The sequence below is a fragment of the Tupaia chinensis genome, unplaced genomic scaffold, assembly GCF_000334495.1.
Source record: "Tupaia chinensis unplaced genomic scaffold, TupChi_1.0 Scaffold000037_18, whole genome shotgun sequence".
NCBI classification, from domain to species: domain Eukaryota; kingdom Metazoa; phylum Chordata; class Mammalia; order Scandentia; family Tupaiidae; genus Tupaia; species Tupaia belangeri.
Window position 1 is genome coordinate 2,422,052 of NW_006159476.1, and position 26,007 is coordinate 2,448,058.

At 34.9% G+C, this 26,007-nt stretch overlaps 1 pseudogene; it reads right to left on the minus strand.

The window, feature by feature from the left end:
- LOC106734902 (olfactory receptor 4C16-like) overlaps positions 1 to 24,644 on the minus strand; it is a 33,915-nt pseudogene extending 9,271 nt beyond the window's left edge.
- Positions 24,645 to 26,007: the final 1,363 nt, after the last annotated feature.

Sequence of the window (26,007 nt, forward strand, 5' to 3'; positions counted from 1 at the left end):
ATGATGGTATACTTAGAAAACCCAATGTTCTCCACGAAAAAACTTCTTGAAGTAATAAGTGAATACAGTAAGGTGGCAGGATACAAAATCAATATCCAAAAATCTATAGCATTTCTATTTATGAACAACAAATTGAATGAAGCTGAGCAGCAGAAAGGAATCCCTTACATCGTAGCCACAAGATGTATAAGATACCTAGGGATAAGCCTAACTAAGAAAGTCAAAGACCTTTATAAAGTAAACTATGAAAATCTTAAAAAAGATATTGAACATGACATAAAAAAGTGTAAGGACATCCCATGCTCCTGGATTGGAAGAATTAATATAATCAAAATGGCAATTCTACACAAGTTTAATGCAATTCTAATCAAAATATCAGAAATATTCTTCACAGATACAAAAAAGACAGTCACAGAATTTGTCTGGAATCATAAAAGACCTCGTATTGCAAAAGCAATTCTGCACAAGAAGAATGGAGTAGAAGGCATACCACTCCCTTGATGTACTATAAAGCTGTGATCATCAAAATGGCATGGTAGGGAACCAGCAGTTAGCATAATGGCTATGTCGCTGGACTCCCATGTAGTCGACCGTGGTTCGTGTCCTGGACCCGGTGGCTTAAAACTAATGCTGGACGCGTGTGCGTGCATGCCCAAGATCCCGAGAGAATGGAGGAGAAGGGATTGCGGCGTCACCATTACCCTGGGGGGGTGATTTCTCACTTTCTGTCTCTATGTCTCTCTCTGTCTGTCTGGCGAGCGCACGTGCCTTTTAGCAAAAAGCAAAACAAAACAAAAAAACAACTCTCAAAAAAACCCCGGCATAGTATTGGCATAAAAACAGACATGTGGACAATTGGAATAAAATAGAGACCCCAGAAATAACCCCCAAAACTTACAGCCAGCTGATCTTTGACAATGGGTATCAGTCAATCAATTGAGAAAAGGGAAATCTCTTTAGCAAATGGTGCAGGAAAAACTGTGTATCCACCTGAAGAAAGATGAAACTGAAGCCCCGTCTTTCACAATTAACAACAATCAACTCAAAATGGATCAAAGATCTGAACCTAAGACCTCAAAGAATAAAACTACTAGTGAAAAATGCTGGGGAAACTCTAGGAGACATTGGAGTAGGCAAAGACTTCTTCAATAAGATTCCCAAAGCACAGGCAATAATCCCTAAAATAGACAAGTGGGACTATATTAGACTAAGAAGTTTCTGCACAGCAAAGGACACAGTAACAAGTGTGAACTGAGAACCCTAGAATGGGAAAATATTTTTGTTAAATATGCCTCAGACAAGGGACTGATAACAAGAATATACAGGGAACTCAAGTGCCTTATGCAAAAAAAAAAATGATTAAACCAATTAAAAGATGGAAAAATGAGCTGAACAAAAATCTAAGGAAGACATACAAACAGCCCAAAAGCATATGAGGAAATGCTCGGCATCCCTCATCATAAGGGAGATGCAGATAAAAACCACAATGAGATACCACCTAACCTCTGTCAGAATGGCAAATATTTAAGAATATAAAAAGTGATAAGTGTTGGCAGGGATTTGGTGAAAAGGGAACCCTCCTACACTGTGGGTGGGAATGTAAACTAGTTCAACCACTGTGGAGAACAATATGGAGGTTCCTGAAAGACCTACAAATTGAACTACCATTTGATCCAGCAATCCCACTTCTGGGTATTTACTCAAAAGACAAGAGAACGCTCAGTCAGAAAAGTGCTTGCACATCAATGTTTATTGCAGTATTATTTACAATTGCGAAGACATTGAACCAACCTAAATGTCCACAAATTGATGAATGGATTGGAAAAGTGTGGTATATATACTCTATGGAATACTACTCAGCCATAAAAAAAAAATAACAAGACCCTGGCATTTGATAGAAAGTGGTCAGATATGGAGGATCTATGCTGAGTTAAGTAAGCCAGTCTATGAAAGAAAGATATTGTAAGAGGCAAGACGTTAGTGAGAAACAGATATGGCTTATTACCTGTTGATGATGACATGTATAGTATTCTTAACTGGATTGGTCTGAGAAGTATTTCTTGATGCGTAAGTCTTTTTACAAGCAAAATGAGAAAATAGTGATTGTTTTAAAAATAATTAAAATAATAGTAATAATAATGATTGGGAAAGACATACAAAAGATATTGAGTGGTGAAGCAGGGAGATTAATGCCTCTGTATTGACTGACATGCATGGCATTCCCTTTTGAAAAAGCAATGTAATACACTGTAAAGTTATATGTAATCCAATGTAATATAAAGAAGATTATGAGGATAATAAAAATAAAAAATAAAAAAAATAAGACAATTGAAAGTTCTCTCCCTTCAATGTATTTTGAAACTTTTTGAAAATCAATTGACTATAAGTGTGTGGCTTAATGTCTAGACACTCTATTATATTCTATCAGTGTGTGAGTATGTGTTATGAGAACACCATCTTTTTTATTGTTTGTTTATAGAAATTTCCTTCTTTCTCTTTTTTATACTAGAGAGGGAGAGAAATGCTTTTTATAGCTTTGTTGTTATTTTTGAAAACAGGTTATATGATATCTCCAGGTTTTTTTGTTTTGTTTTGTTTTTGATATCTTTAGTTTTGTTCTTTTTCTTCAAGATTCTTGGCTCCGTAGGGTCTTTTGATTTATCTTACTCATTTTAGGACTCTTCTTTTTTTACTTCTGTTGGTGATCACATAGTGCGTGCAGACTTTGAAAAAGCACATTGTGTGCTATGGAGATGTGCAGCCATTAAACATAAGAATTTTTTTAAAATGTCATTGGAATTTTGATAAGGACTCCCTTAAGTCTGTAGATCACTTTGGTAGCATACGCACTTAAAAAAATACTAAATCTTCCAATGCATTACCACAGAATATGTTCCCATTTATTTTTCTCTTCTTCATTTCTTTAATTCATGTTTTGTAGTTTGAATGTATAGATATTTTATTTTCTTGGCTAAATTTATACTTTATGTTTCATTTTTTTTGTTGTTGACATTTACATTGACTTGTTCTCTTGGTTACTTTCTCAGATAATTCTTTGTTGGTGTATAGCTATGCTACTCATTTTTGTATGTTAATTTCAAATCCTGAAAATTGATCAAATATTTTTTTAATTATAATACATTTTAGTGGAGCCTTGGATTGTCTTAATTGGTTTGTGGTGCTATAACAAAACATATTAGATTGGTTAATTTGTAAATAATATTAATTTGCAAAATATATTAATTTTCTTCTCACAGTTATAAAGGCTAGAAATTTCAAGGTCAAGGCCCTAGAAGGTCCAGTGTCAGATAAGAGACACAATCTCTGCTTCAGTGAAGGTCCTGTTGTTGTATTATCAAGGGGAGCCATTCTGTGACTTCTTGAAGTATTTCTTGATGGGATCATAAGGGAGATGCAGATAAAAACCACAATGAGATACCACCTAACCCCTGTCAGAATAGCAAAGATTAAGAATATAAAAAGTGATAAGTGTTGGCAGGGATTTGGTGAAAAGGGAACCCTCCTACACTGTGGGTGGGAATGTAAACTAGTTCAACCACTGTGGAGAACAATATGGAGGTTCCTGAAAGACCTACAAATAGAACTACCATTTGATCCAGCAATCCCACTTGTGGGTATTTACTCAAAAGACAAGAGAACGCTCAGTCAGAAAAGTGCTTGCACATCAATGTTTATTGCAGTATTATTTACAATTCATATGGCATCAGGTTGAAGGGCAAGAATGCCAAAGCTACGTGAAGGTTCATTCACAAAGACCCTAATGGTCTAATATCCTCCTAAAGGCCCCATTTCTTAATATTATCACATTGGCCTTAAGTTTCAACAACTGAATTTTGGAGGGGACACATTCAAACTATGTTTTACATCAAAGGATATATCTTTTGCAAACAGAAACAATTTCTCAGTTTTTATTTGGATGTAGTTATTTCTTTCTCTTTCTCAATTGTTCTGGCTAAAAATTCCAGTACTATGTGGAACAGAAGTGGTAAGACAAGACATCCTCATTTTGTACAAGATTGCAGAAGACATGTTTCAGATTTTCATCATTGAGTACTATGTTATTCATAGGTTTCTTATTTATGGTCTTTGTGCTAAAGTACATTCTTCTGTATCTAATTTGTTGGTAGTTTTTTTTCTTTTGTTTTCTTATTTACATTTAATCATTGTACATCTTTATAGCATATAATACAGTTTCTCAATGCATATATGCAATGCATATCATTCACTCCAAAGATATTACAATACATTCATTCTCAAAAGAAACTTTACATTCTTGTGTCTATTAAATGCTCTTGCCCTGAGCCCCTCCCTCCCTCCTTCCATTATCCACCCTCTCCTCTTCAGTGTCTAGTATCTACTCATGTCTTTCTTAATAATAAATCCTTGAACCTTTAGATTTCTGCTATAGAATGCAGATACTTAATACATTTTGAGAAGGGATATACAGTGTTTTTCTTTCATAGTCTGGCTTGCTTTATATAGTATTAAATCTCTTATTTTTTTTTAGAGAGAGAGATTTTTTTGCTATAGGGTACATATACTAGCCAGAGAGACAGAGAGACAGAAAGTGAGAAATCACCCTCCCTCCCCCAGGAGGGAATTGCTCTCCTGCATTACCTTCTCATCCTTTTTCCTCTTAGGACTTTGGGCGTACACAGACACAGGCCCAGAGCGTGTTTCAAGTTGCTGGGTTCAGGATTTGAGTCACAATTAACTACGTGGGAATCCAGGGATGTAATTGTTATGCTATCTGCTAGTTACGAGCATTAAATTGTCTATATTCACCCACTTTGTTTCAAATAACAGGGTTTCTCTATTTTTTTTCTTTTATTTTACAACTGGTAGTATTCCATAGTGTATAGTGCCACATTTTTTTTAGTCTAGCCATCTGTTCTTGAGCATTTAGGTTGATTTTTGTCATAGCAGTTATGAGTAATTTTGCACAAAACATGGATTTTTTATCATAAAAGTATATTGAATTTCATAGAATGATTTTCTGCATCCATTGAGATGATCAGATATTTTGGTTTATTTTTTTCTTCCATTCAGTTTGTGATGTATCATTTCATGCACTTGTGAATTCTTAATCATCCTAGCATGCTTGAGATTAAGTTCTATGTAACTATTGTGGAATTATTTTTTAATGTCCTATTGAATTAATTTGTTAGTATTTTAAGACATTTTTCATCTTATTAGGCAACTGTCTAGGAATTATCTTTTCTTGTCTTCTTGTCTGGCTTTGATATCAAGGTAATGAACTTATAAAATGACTGTAGACCTATTTCTTTTTAAATTTTTTGAAAAAGTATGAAAAGAAGTGATATAAGGGTAATTCAAAAATTAATAGCACTAAAGTATGATTTTATTTTGGTTAAAAAAATTCATGCAGTTTTTCTCATAATATGCATTTTCCATGAACTTAAGAAAATCACTTCAGTGTGAGGAAGAATTCAACAGTGAAAAGATCAGGCCTTTTTGAGAAGCCATTTTTATTATAACAAAATCCCTTATAATCCTTTGCATTTCTGTGGGATTTAATTGTAATGTCTCCTTCATTTCTGATTTTGAGTCTCCTATCTCTTTTATTCTTTTCTCTCTTTTTTTTTTCTAGCTAAAGATTTGTAGGTTTCATTTTTAATTTCAAAAATCTTTTAGTTTTGTTCATCTTTATTATTGTTTTCTAGTTTCACTTTCTTTTATTCCATCCTAATCTTTACTATTCCATTATTCTATTAATTTGGGCTTATTTGTTCCTATTTTTCTAGTTCCTTAAGGTGAAATATGAGGTTGTTTATTTGAGATATTTTGCCACATTTTCTACAGGTCTTTATTGCCATCAACTTCTTCCTTAAAAATGCTTTTGTGGGGCTGGCAAATGGCATGGTGATTAAAGTACTGTACTCCCACATGACTGACTGCAGTTCAAGTCCCAGACTAGGGACCTACTTTTTTACTTTCCTTCTCTCTCTGGCTCTCTCTGGTCAAATTAAATAATAATAACGACAATAATAAATCAAATTAAATAGTATAATTCTTAAAAAATGATTTTGTTATGTCCCATGTGTTTTGGTATGTTGTGTTTCCATTTTAATTTTCATCAATATGTTTTACACTTTTCCCTTTAATTTTTTCTTTGGCTTATTTTTTTTTTCAGGAACATGTTGTTTAATTTCCATGCATTTGCAATTATTAGAAATTTCTTCTATTATTGATTCCTAAATTTATACTGTTGTTGTAGGATATAATACTTGATGTAACTTCAATCTTATTAAATTTGTTCAAGTTTTTTGTGGTATTACATAAAATTTATCCTAAAAAATGTTGTGTGTGAAATGAAAAGAATTTATGTTCTACTTTTGACAGATGAAATATTCTGTTAGGTTTATTTGATCCTCTCAATGACTTGAAACTTTTGGGATTGCAAATGGCCTATTTTCTCTCATGTAATAATTCTTGACTTAAAGTATATTTTTATCTAAGTATAAATATACTTGCTCTCATTTAGTTTCCAGTTGTATAGGATGTTTTTTCCATTGTCTTCCTCAGTCTGTGTGTAATCTTAAAGGTTCCATTAAATTTTTTAACATATTTTTAAATTTTATTTATTATTATCATAATTGTTTATATTACATTGAACCACATATATCTTCACAGTGCATTACATTTCTTTATCCAGAAGGAATACCATGCATATCAAGCAGGACAAAGACATTACTATCCACATCATCATCACCATCAAATAGCTTTTCATCATTTATTTCCAGATTCTTTTTTATTATTTTTATTGTCATTATTTTTTAAAACATTCAATCACTATATATCATTTTGCTTATAAAAATAATTTACCCAACATGAAATACTTCTCAGACCAGTCCAATTGGGAAAACTATAGTTGTTATCATCAATAGATAATAAGTCATTTCTGTGTCTCACTAATGTCTTGCCTCTCTAGTTTGCTCTCCTTCTCTATACTCTTTCCTTCTCTACCCTGTTCCATACTGTCTTCAGCATCCCTAACTATTTTCACTGCTTTTATACCCTCCAATGTTTCAATCTCTACCATAAAGTGTGGATAGTTGGTATATATTAAGTGGATACATACAACATCTTTCTTTCACATCCTGGCATGCTTTGCTCAGCAATAGATACTCCATACCTGACCAACTTCTGTCAAATGCCATGGTCTTGTTGTTTTTCATGGCTGAGTAGTATTCCATAGAGTATATATGCCACACTTTTTCAGTCCATTTATCTGTTTGTGGACATGTGGGTTGGTTCCAGGTGTTAGTGATTGTGAATAATGCCACAATAAATATTGACGTGCAAGCACTTTTTCCACTGAGCCTTCTGTCCTTCAGGTAGATACTCATAAGTGGGGTTGCATGCCCAAGATCCTGAGAGGAGAATGGAGGAGAAGGGATTGCAGTGTGGCCATCCCCCTCGGGGGTGATTTCTCACTTTCTGTCTCTATGTCTCTCTCTGTCTGTCTGGCCAGCCCATGTGCCCTACAGCAAAAACATCTCAAAAAAAAAAAAAGAAAAAAGAAGATGAGGGATGTTGAGAATTTTCTCATATTCTTTTTGGCTGTTTGCATTTCCTCCTAAAAAAATATTGTTCTTCTGATTTTTTTCATCTTTTAATTGGGTTAATTATTTATTTTTGAACAAGCCTATTGAGTTCCCTGTGTATTCTGTCTATCAGTCCCTTGTCTGAAGATATTTTACAAAAATATTCTCCCATTCTGAGGGTTGTCAATTCAAACTTGCAGCTGTATCCTTTGCTGTGAAGAAACTTGTTAGTCTAATATAGTAATACTTGTCAATTTTAGGTATTATTGCCTGTGCTTTGGCAGTCTTATTTAAGAAGTATTTGTCTACCCCAATGTCTCCCAGGGATTCTCCGCTATTTTCCACCAGTAGTTTTATAATTTGAGGTCTTAGGTTCAGTTCTTTAATCCATTTTGAGTTGATTTTTGTTAATGGCAGAAGACGGGGGTTCAGTTTCATCCTGCAGGTGGATACTCAGTTTTTCCAGCATCATTTACTAAAGGGGTTTTCCTTTTCCCAATGCATCAACTGGTATCCTTTTTCAAAAATCAGTTGGCTGTAAGCTTTGGGGTTTATTTCTGGGTCTCTATTCTGTTCCATTGGTCCACATGTCTGTTTTTATGCCAATGCCATATTGTTTTGATGATCATAACTTTACAATATATCTTGGGGTCAAGGAGTAATATGCCACCCACTTCACTCTTCTGTAGGATTGCTTTGGCAATATGAGGTCTTTTATGATTCCAGACAAATTCTATGATTGTCTTTTCTAGATCAGTTAAGAATATCTCTGGTATTTTTATTTAAATTGCATTAAATTTGTAGATTAATTTGGGTAGAATTGCCATCTTGATTATAGGGTTTTGATTAGGGTTTGATTATACTAATTCTTCCAGTTCATGAACATAGGATGTCCTTCCATTTTATTTCCTTTTCAAGATCTTTTTAAAAATTTTCATAGTTATCTTTGTAAAGGTCTTTGACTTGCTTAGTTAGGTTTACCCCTAAGTATCATATATTTTGTGGCTATCAATTTTTGGATGTTCATTAAGTATCCTGTCACATTACTCTATTTATTTATTACTTTGTGAAGTTTGTTCATAGAAACTTTTGGTTCTTCTAAGTATACCATCATGTCATCTGCAAATAAAGATATTTTCAACTCTTCTTTGCCTATTTGAATGCCTTTTATATTGTTCTCTTTTCAGGTTGCATTAGGTAAGAATTACAACATTATATTAAAAAGCAGTGGAGAGGGACCAGCAGTTTGTGTAGTGGCTATTTCACTGGACTGCAATGTAGTCAACTGTGGTTCGAGTCACGGATCCAGTGGCTTAAACTCACACCAGGTGCGTGTGTGTGCATGCCCAATATCCTGACAGGAAAATGAAGGGGAAGGGATTGAGACATGTCCATCCTCCCCGGGGGTAATTTCATGCTCTCTTTCTCTCTTTCTTTCTGGCGAGTGCATGCACTCTATAGTAAAAACCTCACAAATAAATGATTAAATAAATAGCAGTGGTGAAAGGGGGCATCCTTGTCTAGCACCAGTTTTTAGTGGAAAAGGTTTTAAGTTTTCTCCATTCAGTATAATGCGAGCTATAGGTTTCAATATATGGCTTTTATTGTGTTAAGAAATGACCTTTCTATACTAATCTTATTGAGAGTCTTAATCATAAAAGGATGTTGTATTTTATTAAATGCTTTCTCTGTATTGTATATTTTATTTATAGTCTTGCATATGTCTAACCACCCTTGCTTCCTTGGAATAAAGCCTACCTGGTAGTGATGAATAATCTTTGTTAGATATTGTTGGATACAATTTGCAAGTATCTTATTGAGAATTTTTGCATCTATATTCATCAGCATTACCGGTCTGTAGTTTTCCTTTTTTGTTATGTCTTTATCTGTTTTAAGAATGAGGATGATGAAGGCTTTATTAAATTAATTTGGAAGGTTTCTTTCCTTTTCAATCTTTACCAATAATTTAAGTAGGATAGGGTTAACCCTTCCTTAAAGGTTTTGCAGATTTCAGAATTCAGAAATAAAGCCATCTGGACTTGGGCTTTTTTTTTTTTTTCCAAGAGGTTATTACTGATTCAATCTCATGGCTTGTTATAGGTATATCAGGTTTTTTATGTCCTCCTGATTCAATCTTGTTAGATTATATTCATCCAGAAATTTTTCCATCTCCTCCATGTTCTCTTGTTTTTTTTTGGCATATAGTCGCTCATAGAATTCTCTAATGATGTTTTGTATTTCTATTTGTCTTTTGTAATGTTTCCTGTTTCATCATGTATTTGATTTATCTGGTTTCTTTCTTTCTTCCTCTTTATCAGTCTAGCCAATGGTGTGTCTATATTGTTAATCTTTTCAAAGAACCAGCTTTTGTTTTATTTATTTTATGTATGGTTTATTTTATATTTCATTTATTTCTACTTGAATCTTTATTATTTCTCTTTGTCTGGCAATTTAAGAGTTTTTTTGGTTGTTGTTTCTCCAATTTCCAGAGACATGATATTAGGTTATCTATTTGTCACCTTTCTATCTTTTTCTTATGCAAAATAATTGCTATGAATTTCCCTCTTTTGACTGCCTTGCCATGTCCCATAGATTATGGAAACTTCTGTACTCATTATTATTTGTTTCCACAATTGTTTTTCATTTCAGACTTAATTTCTTCAGTAGTGAAGAAGTCATTCAGAAGTAGGTTGTTCAGTCTCCATGTGTTTGTGTATTTTCAAGGGTGTTTCTTGAAATTAATATTGAGTTTAATTCCATCATGGTCAGAGAAGATGCTGGATTTAGTTTCTATGCCTTCAAATCTGTAAAGGCTTGATTTGTGTCCTATCATATGGTCAATCTTTGAAAAGGTTCCATGCCGGGGTGTGAAAAATGTATATTTTTTTGGTTTTAGGGTAGAAAGTTCTATAGATATCTATCAAATCCATTTGATTTATAGTATTGTTTAGGTTCAGTGTCTATCTTTTGTTTTGTTTTGCTTTTTTGTTGTTGTTTAGGAGATCTGTCTAAAGGCGATAATGGGGTTTTGAAATCTCCAACAATTATAGTGTTGGTTGCTATCTCTCCTTTTAGCTCCAGGAGTCTTTCCTTCACATATTAGGTGCTCTTGAGCTGGGTACACAGATATTAATAAGAGTTATGTCTTCTTGCTGAATTAACCTCTTGACTATTATACAATGTCCTTCTTTGTCTCTTTTTACGGTCTGTGTCTTAAAGCCTATTTTGCCTGAAATCAATACCACAAGTCTAGCCCTTTTTTTATTTCCATTTGCATGGATTATCCTTTTCTAGCCCTTCAATTTTAGTCTGCATGTCTTTATCCATAAGCTACATTTCTTGTAGGTAACAGATATAGAGTTTCTGTTTTTTCTTTCTTTCTTCTTTTTTTTTTTAATCCATTCAACATGTCTGGGTCTCCTAATTGGAGAATTTAATCCATTAACATTCAATGTTATTATAGATATTTCTTGTCCTGTTCCTATCATTAAGGAGCCATTTTCTTGTTTGTTTGTTTGTTTTTTCTCTTATAACAGTCCATCTGACTTTTAATTTTCCTTGTGTAGCACCTCCTTCAGAACCTCTTGAAGAGCTGGTCTGGAGTTAGTAAATTCTTTCAGGTTTTGTTTATCTGAGAATGTTTTATCTTTTTTTCCCATATGAAGTATAATCTTGCCAGGTATAGTATTCTTGGTTGATATGAAATATAATCCTGCCTGGTATAGTATTCTTGGTTGAAATTGTTTTCATTCAAGATTTTGAGTATATTTCCCTATTCTTTCCTTGCCTGCATTGTTTCTAAAGAGAGGTCCAATATTAGCCTGATTGGATAACCTTTGTAAGTAAGTTGACATTTCCCTCTTGCCAATTTTAGTCTTTGTCTCTTGTTTTTGCAAATCCAACTATGATGTGCCTTGGAGAGGATCTTCTTGAGTTGATTATATTTGTGGTCCTTTGTATTTCTTGGGTCTGGATAGTTGAATGCCTTTCTAGGTTTGGAAAGTCTTCTTCCAAGATTTCATGAAATAAATTATCAATACCCTTATTATTTTCTTCCTCTTCTGGGATACCAATTATCCAAATATTGGAGTGCTTGATGGTATCCAGTATTCCTCATATATTATTCTCATTTTTCTTGCTTGTTTTCTCAGTATTCTTAATATTTTTTCTAGGTCAGAGTTTTTGTCTTCTATGGTTGATATGCAATCTTCTGCATCATCTAATCCACTTTTAATAATTTCAAGGGCAATTTTAATTTCCTGTATCACATTCTTTATGCCTAATGGTTCCATCTGATTCTTTTTTAAGGTATCTATTTCTTCTTTCAAATTATGTAAGGACTTCCTCATCTACTGGCGCTTATTGTCTCTTTTCTCTTCCATCTCATTTAGTTTGGTCACTACAAATATTCTAAATTGCTTATCTGACATTTCCACAATGTCCCCATGTTATCTGTGGGTGATGTGGGATTGATGTTTCCCCCTGGGGGAGAGACATTTTGTTTGTTGCTCATGTTTCTTGTACCTCTACAATTGTTCTTTGTCATCTGGTGGTGCATATGTTCCTTCAAACTTATTCAGGGTAACTTTGAGAGTTTAAATATGTGCAAAACTAGAAAATTGGAAATCTCTCTTCTGGTCTGCCTGCCTGTTGCTCAGCAGTAACCTGCACTTTTGTCACAGGTTGTGGGTGACCAAAAGTCCTCTCTGTTTCTAAACAGTGGTGAACCTCCAACTGAGCTAATGAGCTTCACCTAGGAGCAAATAAATTATCCCTTGTGGTGCAAAGCCCATGCTTCCTGCTATTCAAAACACAAAAGTTCTGAGAATCCAAAGGTGAGTGGATGGAGGAAGGGGGGATTAACCACAGGTCCTGGCTACCACAAGCAGCCTGGTGTCTGGCAATGCCACTAAAATAGTTCTCTGGATAGGGTGGAGAGGGGAGCAAGTTCATCTTAAAGTCCCAAGAAACAAACCTGAGGTCCAAAGTTTAGTCAGGGGACAGTTGGATCAGCCACAGATCCAGGCTGTTAGGGCCTGTAGCCACAGACAGCCTCATCAAGATTACATTAAATTTTTATAGACAGCATATAGTTATTGTTGTTTTAATTCATTTAGACACAATATGTATTTTAGCTGGAAAGTTTAGTCAGTTTACACTCAAAACAATTATTGATAAATAAAGAATTACTACTGTTATTTTAAAAGTTATTTTCTGGTTGTTTTGTAGATCTATTGCTCCATTTTGTTTTACTTGATTAGGTGATTTTCTTATAGTATGCTTTACTTCCTTACTTTTAATATTTTGTGTATCTAAAATAGGATTTTCTTTGTGGTTACAATGATACTTATATAAAAATATTTTTGGTGTAACAATTTTTAAAAAATATTTTCCAGAAAGCATGCAGTCACTAGAAAAAGAAAAAAAAAAATAAAGAACAAGGAAGAAAGCACTGTTGGAGGGGAATGGTCTTTTTGCAATCCTTTCATGGTCTTTCTGTAATCCATTTTTCTTTATTTCTTTATCCTGTCATAATCTGAGGTATTACACACATGAGCCTGACATGCTTTTTCAAGCTGTCAGAGACAGGACTTGAACCATACACATGGCCATGTTGGATCCTTCTCCCTTAACCACTAGGTCATGGAGCAAGCCAGATATAAAGCCTAGTTTTTTCCTTTTTTTTTTTTTTTTTAGAAAGATTTTTGCTATTTTGCTATAGAGTGCATGCACTCACTAGAGAGTCAGAGAGAGAGAGACAGAGAGACAAATAGCCAGACAAAGAGACAGAAAGCAAGAAATCACCTTGCTTTGAGGGGTGATGACCACTCTGCATCCTTTCTCCTCCATCCTCTTCTAAGGATTTTGGACATGCACACACATGTCCCTGGTGTGAGTTTCAAACTGCTTTGTCTAGTTCTAAAACTATAATTGATTAAGTGGGATTCCAGCAATGTAGCTATTACTTCATCCACTGGTCCCCTATAACAGACTTTTTTAGCAACAACTCACAATTAAAAATTTGATGTCACAATCAGTATCTTTTTGTGTTGTGTATGCCTTAAGAAACTATTCTAGGTATTATTATTTTGAATAGTTTTGACTTTTTTCCTTCATACTAGAGATAAATAATTTGCATACCACCATTACAGTTCTGTGGCATTCTGAATTTGAGTGTGTAATTATTTTACTTGTGAGTTTTATACTTTCTTATATTATTGCTTTTCTATTAGCATGATTTTTCTTTCAGTAGGAAAAACTCTCTTTAGCATTTTTTGTAATATAGACTTTGAAGTGATGAATTTCCTGTTTTTATTTTTTTCTCTGATAAATTCTTTACCTCCTTTTCATTTCTGAAAGACAGCTTTGCCAGGTACATTTTTCTTCTTGGAAGTTTATTTCCTTCAGTGCTTGGAATATATCATCCCACCCTCTGATATTATATGGTTTCTGCTGATGGTACCAGCAGGTAGTGTAATGGCTATGTCGCTGGATTCCCATGTAGTTGACCACAGTTCACATCCCGGATCCGGTGGCTTAAAACTCATGCCGGGCGTATGTGTGTGCATGCCCAAGATCCCAAGAGGAGAACAGAGGAGAAGGGATTGCAGTGTGGCCATTGGCCCCAGGGGGTGATTGCTTGTTTTCTGTCTCTCTGTCTCTGTTTGTCTAGCGAGTGCACGTACCCTATAGCAAAAACCTCTAAAAAAAAAAAAAAGGTTTCTGCTGAAATCTTCTCTTCTAGCTTTATTAGAACTCCCTTATTTGATACTTTCTTCTTTTCTTTGTTGCTTTCAGTATCCTGTCTTAAAAATGAAATAGGACAGTCTCATCATAATATCTCTTAGAAAAATTTTGTTTGAATTGAATCTCATTTGAACCCTTTGATATTTATGTACTTGCATATTTATCTTTCCCCAGATAGGGAACATTATATGCTGTTATATTTTTTTCTGTAGGGTTTGTACACTCACCAGAGAAAAACAGGGAGCAAAAGTAAGACATCACTCCCTGGGGAGATGGGTATACTGCAATCCCTTCTTCTATATTCTCCTTTTGTGGTTTTGGGCATGTACCACATACCCAGTGTATTTTTCATCACTGGGTCTAGGACTCAAACTGCACAGTGGGTTGTGAGGTATCCACTCACCTTACACCACCTGCTAACCCTCTTTAATGAGACTTCTACCTTTTGTCTTTCTTCTTTTTGGGTTATTTTATTTATCTTTATTTATTAATTTTAATTTGACAAGAGAGGGGGGGAGAGAGAGAGAGAAAGAGAGAAAGAGATAGTCACCACATCCAGGATCTGAATTTTGTTTGGCCATGTGTGAGTCCAGCATCCTCAACCACCCCTCCACCTGTGGGCCCCTACCCCTTTGCTTTTCTACTCTCTCTCTCTCTCTCTCTCTTTTCTTTCTTTGGAGAGGTTTTTGCTACAGGGCACATGGGCTCACCAGACAGACAAGGAAGACAGAGATAGAAAGCAAGAAATCACTCCCCAGGGGTGATGGCCACACCGCAATCCCTTCTCCTCCATTTTCCTCTTGGGATCTTGGGCACGTATGCACACATACCCTGCATGAGTTTAAGCCACCGGCTCTGGGACTCGAACTGTGTTCAACTACGTGGGAGTCCAGCGACATAGCCATTACTCTAACTGCTGGTCCATGTTTTTCTACTCTCCTACTTGAACTCTAATGAGTTCAGCATTTTCTCTCTTGATGCTCTTCTGTAAATTCAGTAAACTTTTTTTATTCCTATTCATTGTTTTCTCTTTTGATTGTAGATTTTCAAATAAACAGCCCTTTAGTTCCTGTTATTTCTTTTGCTTGATTAGTCTCTTATTAATGCGCTTTATTATATTTTTCAGCTCTAGAATTTCTGTTTTGATTTCTTCCTTTTGTTCTTTTATAATTTAAGTTTTTTATTACTAATTTTGGTTATTTATTTTCTTGATCTCCTTCTATCATTTTTCTGTATTTTCTTGACTTCTGCAGAGCTTGTTTATAACAATCATTTTGAATTCTCCATTAGGCAGTTCGTATATCTCATTTAAAGGAGTCGGTTACTGGGAGACTATTATCTATATTTGGCGATATTATATCTCCTTAGTTTTTATGTTTCTTTCTCTTTTTTAAGAGCTTTTTGCATTGAGCTATGTGTGCTCACCAGAGAGAGAGAGAAGAGACAGAAACAGTGAGAAGGAAATGGAGAAACCACCCTCCAGAAGGGATGGCTATGACTCAAACCCTGTTCCTCCGTTTTCCTCCTGGGATCTAGAACATGCATGCACATTCACCTGGCATGATTTTCAAGTTACTAGGTCTGGGACTCGAATCTTATTCAGTCATGTGTGAGTTCAGTGATGTAATTGACACACATAAAGACTCATTTCAGTGTTTGTAGATTGGTTTCCTCTGTGAGTCCCTCTATCAGTGTGGTTATCCAGATATTCTGGGCATCAGTATGCTGTGGTCCAAAGATAGTCTTGTTTCTTCAGAAAAGCTACCTGGTGTGTCTGTCAGCAAGGATTTCAGCCTATCATCAAGGTCTTCAGAGTTGGACCTGGAGGCTATATTCATCAAGGTGGATATGCTGATTAAGTGTTTGCAGGCTGGCCTAGAACCTACAACCAGGGGGTAATAAGGTGTGGCCCTAATGTCTGAGTCTACACAGGCAGCAAAGTATCAGGATGGTTCTTGTCCACTGGAACAGACCTGGTGCTTGGGTACTCAGGGGAGGTCCATGAGTCCTATATCCATAGTGACTGACTTGAAGTCTGGATCTGTGGAGGCTGTCCTTGTGTCCATTCTGCAGAAGCTGAGCTAGACTTGCAGTTATTGGAACTGGCCTAATGATTAGAGCCTTTAGGCCAACCTGTATCCTGGCTATGTGGTTTAGGCTTAGAGGTGAGGCCTATGGACCACAAAGGTGGTTCTGGAGCCTGAATTCATGGTCAAGTACTAAAGTCTCCTAGGACTAGCTTGGACTATGGAACTGATAGAGTATGGGTCCACAAGGGGACCTGTAATCACAAACAGCCTCGTCAAGGTTACATTAAATTTTTATAGGCAGCATATAGTTATTGTTGTGCCTCTATAACTGTATAAAGCTTTAAGACATATTGTTGAGCTGGAAACATAAAGCACACAAATTTCATAAAAATATGATAATAATTAAATTAACACATACACTCAACCCCCAAAGAGTGCCAAATAGTTTCCATGAATATATTGTGCATAACTAGGAAAAGAGATGAAAGGAAATATAGACTTGTGGAAAATAAAAGAGGTGGTGGCCAAAGTGCACTATAATTAAAATACAATGGTTTGATTTCTTTATTAAAAACATACATTTTAAATACAATGTGTAATGAAAACTTAAAACTCACTAATTTTTAATATTGCTTATGACTAGCCCATTACACAATGTATGAAGCCTAAACAAAATAGAATTCAACTACTATCCATTGTAATTCATAAATTATTTCTCACTGATTACCACAATATTTTCTCAATTACTTGGTATTTAAATAAATGTGTATGTAGATGTTATTCCATGAGAATCATATTCCATAAATTGAAATACAAAATGTAAGTATATCTAAATAGATACATTTCTGCTCTCTCTCTTTTTTATTTTTTATTTTTTTGAGAAGTTTTGGCTGTTGGGTGCGTGTGCTCACCAGAAAGACAGAGAGACAGAAAGCGAGAAATCACCCCCCCAGGGGGGATGTCCATGCTGCAATCCCTTCTTCTCCATTCTTCCCTTGGGATCTTGGGCATGTACGCACATGTGGCCGGCATGAGTTTAAGCCACCGGGTCTGGGATTCGAACCACGGTCGACTACATAGGAGTCCAGTGACATAACCATCATGCTATCTTATATCTAATAGCTGATATTGAAGACTCTGTTTACAAATTGTTCTTTTTCAGGATTTCTTGTTTTTCTGAACTAATACATCTCTTATTGGGTCATTGAAAAGTCAGGATTCATTTTTGCATAGAAAAACAGAAAAATACATCATGACCTTTACAATTACTCAATAATTTTAAAGGTGTAAGAAAATATATTTGTAACAGACCAAAAGGGATGCTGCACATTTAGGATGTGTAAAACATTAGCAGCCTCTGATGTGTGTACACTAATTACAAATTCCACTATATGTAAAACTTCTGGTTATTTAAAATTGTTTTCTCTACTGTAGGAAGTTTATTAATGACTTCTACGCTGGACATTATCCTGGAAAGCACAGAGAAGACACTAATGCTCAACAAGCCTCACTACAACTTCTGAAAATAAACAAAAAGGAAAAATAAATTCAACCTTTGGTTTTCAGGATCAACTTGGTTTCCTTGTTCTCAAAGAAAAGTTTGTCTTAGAAAAAAATAGACTAATTTTTGGCTCCTAATTTATACTTGTTAATTGTATATGTTATAGATCCAGATTATCAAGGCAGATGAGGGTGTCTGAGTTAGTCCAAATGGGTTGTAACACATGATGCCCCATTTAATTACTGAAAAAATAATAAATAAGTTAGTTAGCTTTCTGGCCCTTGATTTCCTTACCTGTAAAACAGACAATAGTACTTACCACACAGGAATCTTGTGAAAATCAAAGGAAAATATTCATGTAAAGTCAATAAGTATAGATGTGTGTACATAATGTCTTGTAAAATGTGAGTAAATAGTACTTCTTTATTATTTATTTTAAAGGACTAACATTCTATAAATTTGTAAGATATTTGTAAGAAAAAGAGTTCACAGAGAACCCTTTTAGCATGCCTCTGGATGGAGTGTTCTGAGGAGGTTAAAAGGTTTTCAATTACTACTCTCTACTGAAAATCCCAAACAACCAGAATGTGGAGAAAATAGAATTTCTCATTTCACAGACGGAATAACTGAGGTAAATATAGCAAACTGATTCAGAAGAACTGCCATACCCTACAAAGATTATTTGTCCTTCATACTTGAATAAAACAAGTCTAGAAAATAATCAGTTTATTCTTATACTCTACTTAGATTATTTTGTACTTCTGTTGAAGAATAACCATTTATGCAAGAATAGACATTCATTTTATAATTTAAAATTCTTCAACTGTGATCACAAAAATTTCCCTCTACATACCACATTCAATTTAGCGTCAAGGATGACTATAAAGTCTTACATGTCTATGAAACACAAAGGCAGGAAATGACATCCTTATCTTTCTTTTTTTTTTTTTTTTGGAGAGATTTTTCACTGTAGGGCGCGTGCGCTCGCCAGACAGACAGAGAGAGACATAGAGACAGAAAGCGAGAAATCACCCCCCAGGGGGGGATGGTCACGCCGCAATCCCTTCTCCTCCATTCTCCTCTCGGGATCTTGGGCACGCATGCACATGCGCCCGGCGTGAGTTTTTTTAAGCCACTGGGTCCGGGACACGAACCGCAGTCGACTACATGGGAGTCCGGCGACATAGCCATTACACTAACTGCTGGTTCCCCGACATCCTTATCTTGACATGCAACTGCCATTATGTGATTTAAGGAAACTTCTAAAATTCTATGGACATCTATTCCTCTCTCTCTCTTTATAATCAAAGAGATTCTTTGTTTATTTTATATATACTTATTATTTATATTCAATCACTATACATCTTTACACTGTACAACATGTTTTTTCTCAGCACCAGTATGGTGCCTATCAGTCAAGACAAAGACATTATCACATAAACTATCATCAGCAAATCACTTTTCATCTTTGTGTCAAATAAATGCTTTTTTTGTTTTTTTCCCTCTTAGAAATTTAAGAAGCATAATTTTGATGAACGCTTCTAGCTGGGGAAAACTATTTTTTAAAACTTGTGATCTCCTAAATCACTTATCAATTAATTTATCAAAATTGTCAGTTAATTTTCTATCATTTTCTATTTCTCTTGTGCTTATTGCTCATCTTATTTATTTAATACTTTTCAAACACTTATGATTTTAGACATTTAATAATTGTATATACTTATAGCATAGAACATGATGATTTGATACAGGTGTACATTATTCAGTGATAAAATAAGGGTATTTAGTATATTCATAATCTCAGACATTTATTGTTCCTTTGAGATGAAGATACTCAAAATTGTCTTTTAGCTATTTTGAAATACATGATATAAAACTGTTAATAATAATCTCTCTTCTGTGTAATATCACAATACAACTTATTTTATCTAATAGTAACCCTATACCTGTTAACCAGTCTTCATTTGCTGTCCCATCTCCCCTCATCAGCCTCTGGTAACCACTATCTACTCTTTCATAAGTTTGGCTTTTTCAGATCCCACAGGCTGGTGAGAGTGTGGAGAATGAGAAATTCTTGTGCTGTTTTTTGTAGTATAAATTAGTATAACCACTATGTAAAACAGCATGTAGGCGTCTCAAACAAGAAAATACTAAGACCTTACATATTTGATTTCAGTCAATTCCAATAAACATTTGAAGGAACAGCCTTGTTTCTTGTATTTGTGACAACAAATGAAAAAAAAAAAAAACAGTTCTAACCCAATATAATAGCTCTTTTAAGTGGAAAAACTAGCGAAAAAACATATTTGCTTCATAAGATATATATATATATATATATATATAATCTTAACCACTAACTTTATGCACACTCAGTATGAGGGTGAAAGTGGCACAGAAAAACTTCAGGGAAACTGTCAGTTGCAGTTGGCCCTTGCTTTTCTTTGTTCTTTCCATGAAGTAAAGAGCATTGAGGTCCAGTTCCCTAAATATCCTGGGTGAAGTTGGGGCTCCTAAAGAAGCTGCATGTAGAGTCAGGAAGAGCAATAAAAGGCCCTGGAAGGACTAGGGGCAATCCCAGTGGCCATCCTTATTATAACTCTTGGACAAGTCTAAGCAAAATAAACTCTGGTGATATTAACTTTCTACTGCTTTGGATTTTCAAGTGTGCTTTTAAAAAATACTTTAAATTGTTCTAAATATGTGGCATGGAATATAAAGTCAGTGGCCACAAAATTTTAAAAATAGTCATTACTTTTTATGTAGGAATAAATTCTTATGATGTGTGTGTGTGTGTGTGTGTGTGTGTGTGTGTGGGCCAAGGTTGATAACATTTTAATATTTAAGGTATTTAGCTTTTTCTTAATGTAACTAAGGTCAAACTTAAATGTTCCCATTTTCATAACACTTATTCGTATTGGATAGTCTTTCTAATAACTTCACTATATATCCCATCATTCCATTGGACAACCAGTATTTAATTTCTTCAGATCAATTGACTCACCTTTGTAGTTAGTCTGGTGTTTTTGCTTTGCTTTTGTTTTGTTTGTTTAATATTGGTGTTTTTCTCTCATCTTTTCAATAAATTACTAAGAAAAAATTTGGGGCTACTTTCTCTCACCTTGTACCTAATAATTTAATTTTATAAAGTGTGTTAGTCTATTATTTGTTTATTTCTCCAAGACAGAATAAGGCAAAGAGAAATAAACAGTCACCTCCAACAGCATCTTCACACCATGATTCTTCCCCCGGTCTCAGTCAGCCAGGATCATTGGCACACATGAAGCCTCTGGCATGCAAAGGAGACCTCAGGGAATTAAAACAGGACCTTGCCACCTGATCTCAGAATCACAGAACATTGCATTACCACCATGCTACTGGGACTGGCCTAATACATTAAGTTTTATAACGGCAAGAGTAATGGTGATGTTATCATTTATCACTATTATTTGACATTATAGAGTCCTATAGGAAAAAGTATCTTACTACTCTTCAGTCTTGTTTTATTTCTTTAATTATATCCACCTTGCCTCTAATAGCTATTATCTTCTGCTATTGACTATCCTTGAATCTCAGAATTTTCACCCATACCACAGAACAAAGTTACAGGAAGTATAGTCATTTATATCTCCCATGAGGTTCCTCAAAATATTTGTGCTTCTGTTACCAATACATTATTAAAGTTTTTGTTATTATTAGTTTTTTTGACATTCAATCACTGTGTATCATTAGAGAATACAAATGAATTTTCCCATTCTGAATATACTGTATATTGGTTCAGTCAAAGATATTCCCATACATATTATCATCAACAGATAATGTTCCTTTTTTTTTTTCTTTGAGAGGTTTTAGCTATAGGGCACGTGCGCTCGCCAGATAGACAGAGAGAGACAGAGAGACAGAAAGCGAGAAATCACTCCCCAGGGGTGATGGCCATGCTGCAATCCCTTCTCCTCCATTCTCCTCTCAAGATCTTGGGCATGCACTCACACGTGCCCGGTGTGAGTTTTAAGCCACCGGGTTCGGGACGCAAACCGCGGTCGACTACGTGGGAGTCTAGCGACATAGTCATTATGCTAACTGCTGGTCCCAGATAATGTTCCATTTGGGGTCTGTTAATTTTTTTTTCTTTTTCCCCTTGATTCCCTCCCTCTCACCCTTTCCCATTTCCCACCCTCCTCCCACACTGTCTCTGGCATCCACAGTTTCTCTCCATGCCTTTATAGTATTCAGTCTTTCCATTTCTGCCATTTAGTGGTGCTATTTTTTATATATTGAGTGTCTCTCTTTTGTAGTGTGGCTTGCTTCACTTAACAGTAAATCTTTCGTATTTTTCAATTTTTTAATCAAATTCCAGGATTTCATTTATTTTTATGGCTGAGTAGCATTCTGTAATGTATATGTGCCACACCTCTATTCATCTGCTTATGGACTTTGGTTTGGTTCCATGTCTTCACAATTGTGAATAATACCACAATAAACATGGATATTCAAGTATTTTTCCAACTGAGAATTTTCCTATCATTTGAGTAGATACTCAAGAGTGTAATTGCTGAGTCATATGGTAGTTCTATCTTAAGGTCTTTGAGGAATCTCCTTATTGTTCTCCACAGTGTCTGTATTAATTTAGATTCCCACCGACAGTGTAGGAAAATTTCCTTTTCACCACAGCCTCACCAGCACTAACAATTCTTTATTTTAAACTTTGTCATTTAGATTGGGGGTTAGATGCTATCTCATTTTTGTTTTGGTTTGGACCTCCCTTCATGATAAGTGATGTTGAAAAGGTTTTCATATGCTTTTTGAACCTTTGTATGTCTTCCTTAGAGAGATGTCTGTTCAGCTCATTGGCCCATCTTTTAATTTTTGTTGTTGTTGTTGTTTGTTTGTTATGTTTTTTTGGGTAAGTTTCCTGAGTTTCCTGTATATTCTGGTTATCAGTCTCTTATCTGAGGTATGGTTTGCAAATATATTCTCCCATTCCAAAAGCGGTGGATTCACTCTAATTATTTTTTCTTTTGCTAGGCAGAAGCTTTTTAACCTGATGTAACCTCACTTCACTATACTCTGAGTGTCCTTTTTAAGAAGTTTTTTGCCTATTCCAATGTCTCCAAGAGTTTTCTACCAGTAGTTTTATAGTTTGAGGTCTTCACTACTACATTTTTTATATTAGTAAAGAGAATTCCTTCTTTTTTATTTAATTATTTTTTGAGAGAGATTTTTGCTCTAGGGTGTATGCACTCGCCAGAGACAGAGAGAGAGAAAGCAGGAAATCACCCACTGTGAGGATGGCCACACTGTGAGCCTTTCTTTTCCATTCTCCTTCTGGGATTTTGGGTATGAAATGCATGCATGCCTGGCTTCAGTTTCAAGCTACCAGGTCTGGAACTCAAACCAGAGTTTTCCATGTGGGTGTTCAGCACCTAAATCACTCCTCCACCTGCTGGCCCAAGTGTCAGCGTCAGATGATCTTATCAACATACTTGTTATGATTTCTAACAACAGTGCCATAACAAATCACTGAGTGATTATGCTGAGTGGCATAATCAACAGAAATTTACTGTCTCACAGTTCTGGAGGTTAAATGTTTGATATCAAGATATCAGGGTTGGTTCTCAATAAGAGCATTTGTACAAATGCCACTATAATGGGCATTTGTACCATGATTATCTCCTAGCTTCTGGTAGTTTACTGTGTAACCATTGGCATTCTTTGATTTATCTTCTTTTTCCCATGACATTATCACTGTGTGGGTGTCTGTCTCTACATTCGAATTTCCCTTTTCACTAGTTATACCAGTGACTCACTCCAAATATTTCAGTTTAACTAACTCACTTCTGTTAAGATCTTATCTCTAAATTAAGTACATTTGGAGATACTTAGATCAAGATTCCAAGATAGCATTTTACTTCTGCATTCCTCAAAGTATAAATCAGGATTGAGCAATAGTGTTCCAACTGAATAAAACACAGCTATCATTTTATCCATAGGAAAAGTAGTTGCAGGACATGTGTACATAAATATGCAAGGTCCAAAGAACAAGATGACCATGATGATGTGGGAGATGCAGGTGGAGAGGGCTTTTCTCCTCCCTTTAGCACTGTGGTTTCTCAGGGAATGTAAGATGATAACATAGGAGAACATCAGTATGACAAAACTCACTGTACAAATGACCCCACCATTAAAAACCAAGAGTAGGTTTATTACATAAGTGTCTGCACATGCAAGTTTCAACAAGGGCTGCAAGTCGCAGAAATAGTGATCAATTACATTGGGACCACAGAATAGCAGACTCAAGGCAAGGAAAATCTGAGTTAAAGAATGCACACAGGACCCCACCCAGTCCATGGCCACCAATCTACTGCAGACCTGGCGGCTCATGATGGCCGTGTAGTGCAGTGGCTTACAGATGGCCACATAGTGGTCAACAGCCATGAGGATAAGAATGAAGATTTCCAGGCAGCCAAAGAAATGAAATGTAAATACTTGAATTATGCACTCAATGAATGAAATAGTTGTCTTCTTCAAAAAGGAATTCACAATCATTCTAGGGGCTATGGAATTAGAGAAGCAGGTATCAGATAAGGATAAGTAGAAAAGGAAGAAGTACATGGGACTCCCAAGTGCACAGCTGGTCTTGATGGTGGAGAGAATAAGCAAGTTACCCACCAATGTCCCCAAATAGAAAAGCAAAAAAATTACAAACACTACTTTCTTCCTAACAGGATCCTGTGTCAACTCAAGCAGAATGAACTCAGTCACATTACTGTTCAAGTACATGGTTTCACGTATGAGGAAAAGGGGCAAGTGTGAAATGATTCATCTGCAAAATAATAATAATAATAATAATAATAATAATTCATGATGTGTATGTGATGCTATGGAATATTTTAAGCAAAATTAAATAATCTTCACAGAAATATTTATGGTTTATAAAGTCTTTTCAATGCTTGCATTCAATTTTAATGACCTTTTCACAGAGTTATTAATCTCAAACATGCTTATAAATACTTCTCTGTAGCAGTATTAAGTACAAGCCCATGTTAACTTTGGCTTGCTTCTGATTAGTGTGTCAATATAATTCATAAAATGTTGAGAGGTATACATCTATTTAATATTCACTTCATTTTTTTTATATTCAAAAAGTATCAGTGCCTCTAACTCTCATGGTGCATCACTCAACATTTAGAATATACTGGACTGCCCTTGGCATTTTATGGTGTAAATATAAGGTCACACACCAATACCACTCCATATGGAATGTCTTATTTATACATATTTATATACCTTACATATTTATTATATATATATCTATACAAATATATGTTATTTATAAGATACATAATTTGGTTCACTTCTCCACACATATTCTCTCAGATTATTCAGCTTGAAAGAGGAAAAGGAAACAAATCCTCTAAATAATCTGCTATTTCATTGAAGTACACTTAAGCTATTTGATACTTGACATACATGATGAACAAAAATGAATGTTCTTTGAAAACTAGCAATATAACAAATACCTCTATTTCTTATTTTCTCCTGCTTACTTATTAAATGCACTCCTAATATATTTCATAGCCCCAGAGGCTGCATTTAAATGAAATGCAGATGATCAATGATTACCTCATCATTCATGTTTGCATGATCCAAGTTTTTACCTTAAGTATTTTTTAACTGAGTGGTTTGAAGGGATATGACTAGGCAGTTGTGCTAAGAAGAGATTATGGTTGCAATCTCAAGAGAATTTCTGTTCTCTAGGCATTTGGAAATCCCAGATTCTTGAACTAGAACTGAAATTCATAAGAGAATACTTTTAGAGAAAAGGGATGGTAGTCAAATGAATTCTTCATTCAATGTTTTTCTTTCATGAAAAAGTTGTTAATTATTCAGATATGAAATTTTACTTTTTTCAATGAAGATTTAATTTTCTTCTACAGTGAATAGAAATTTTATTTTAATTTCATTCTTTTATGCATTTTATACATTTTTTTCTTTTATACATTTCAAATACTATACATCAGTTAACTTGTAAATTTTACAACATGAATACATTTCTCACTGTTGGATATACTACACACGTTTTCATCAACAGATAATAATCCACTTGTGTCCCATAAATGTCATGCCTATTTTTTTCCTTGCT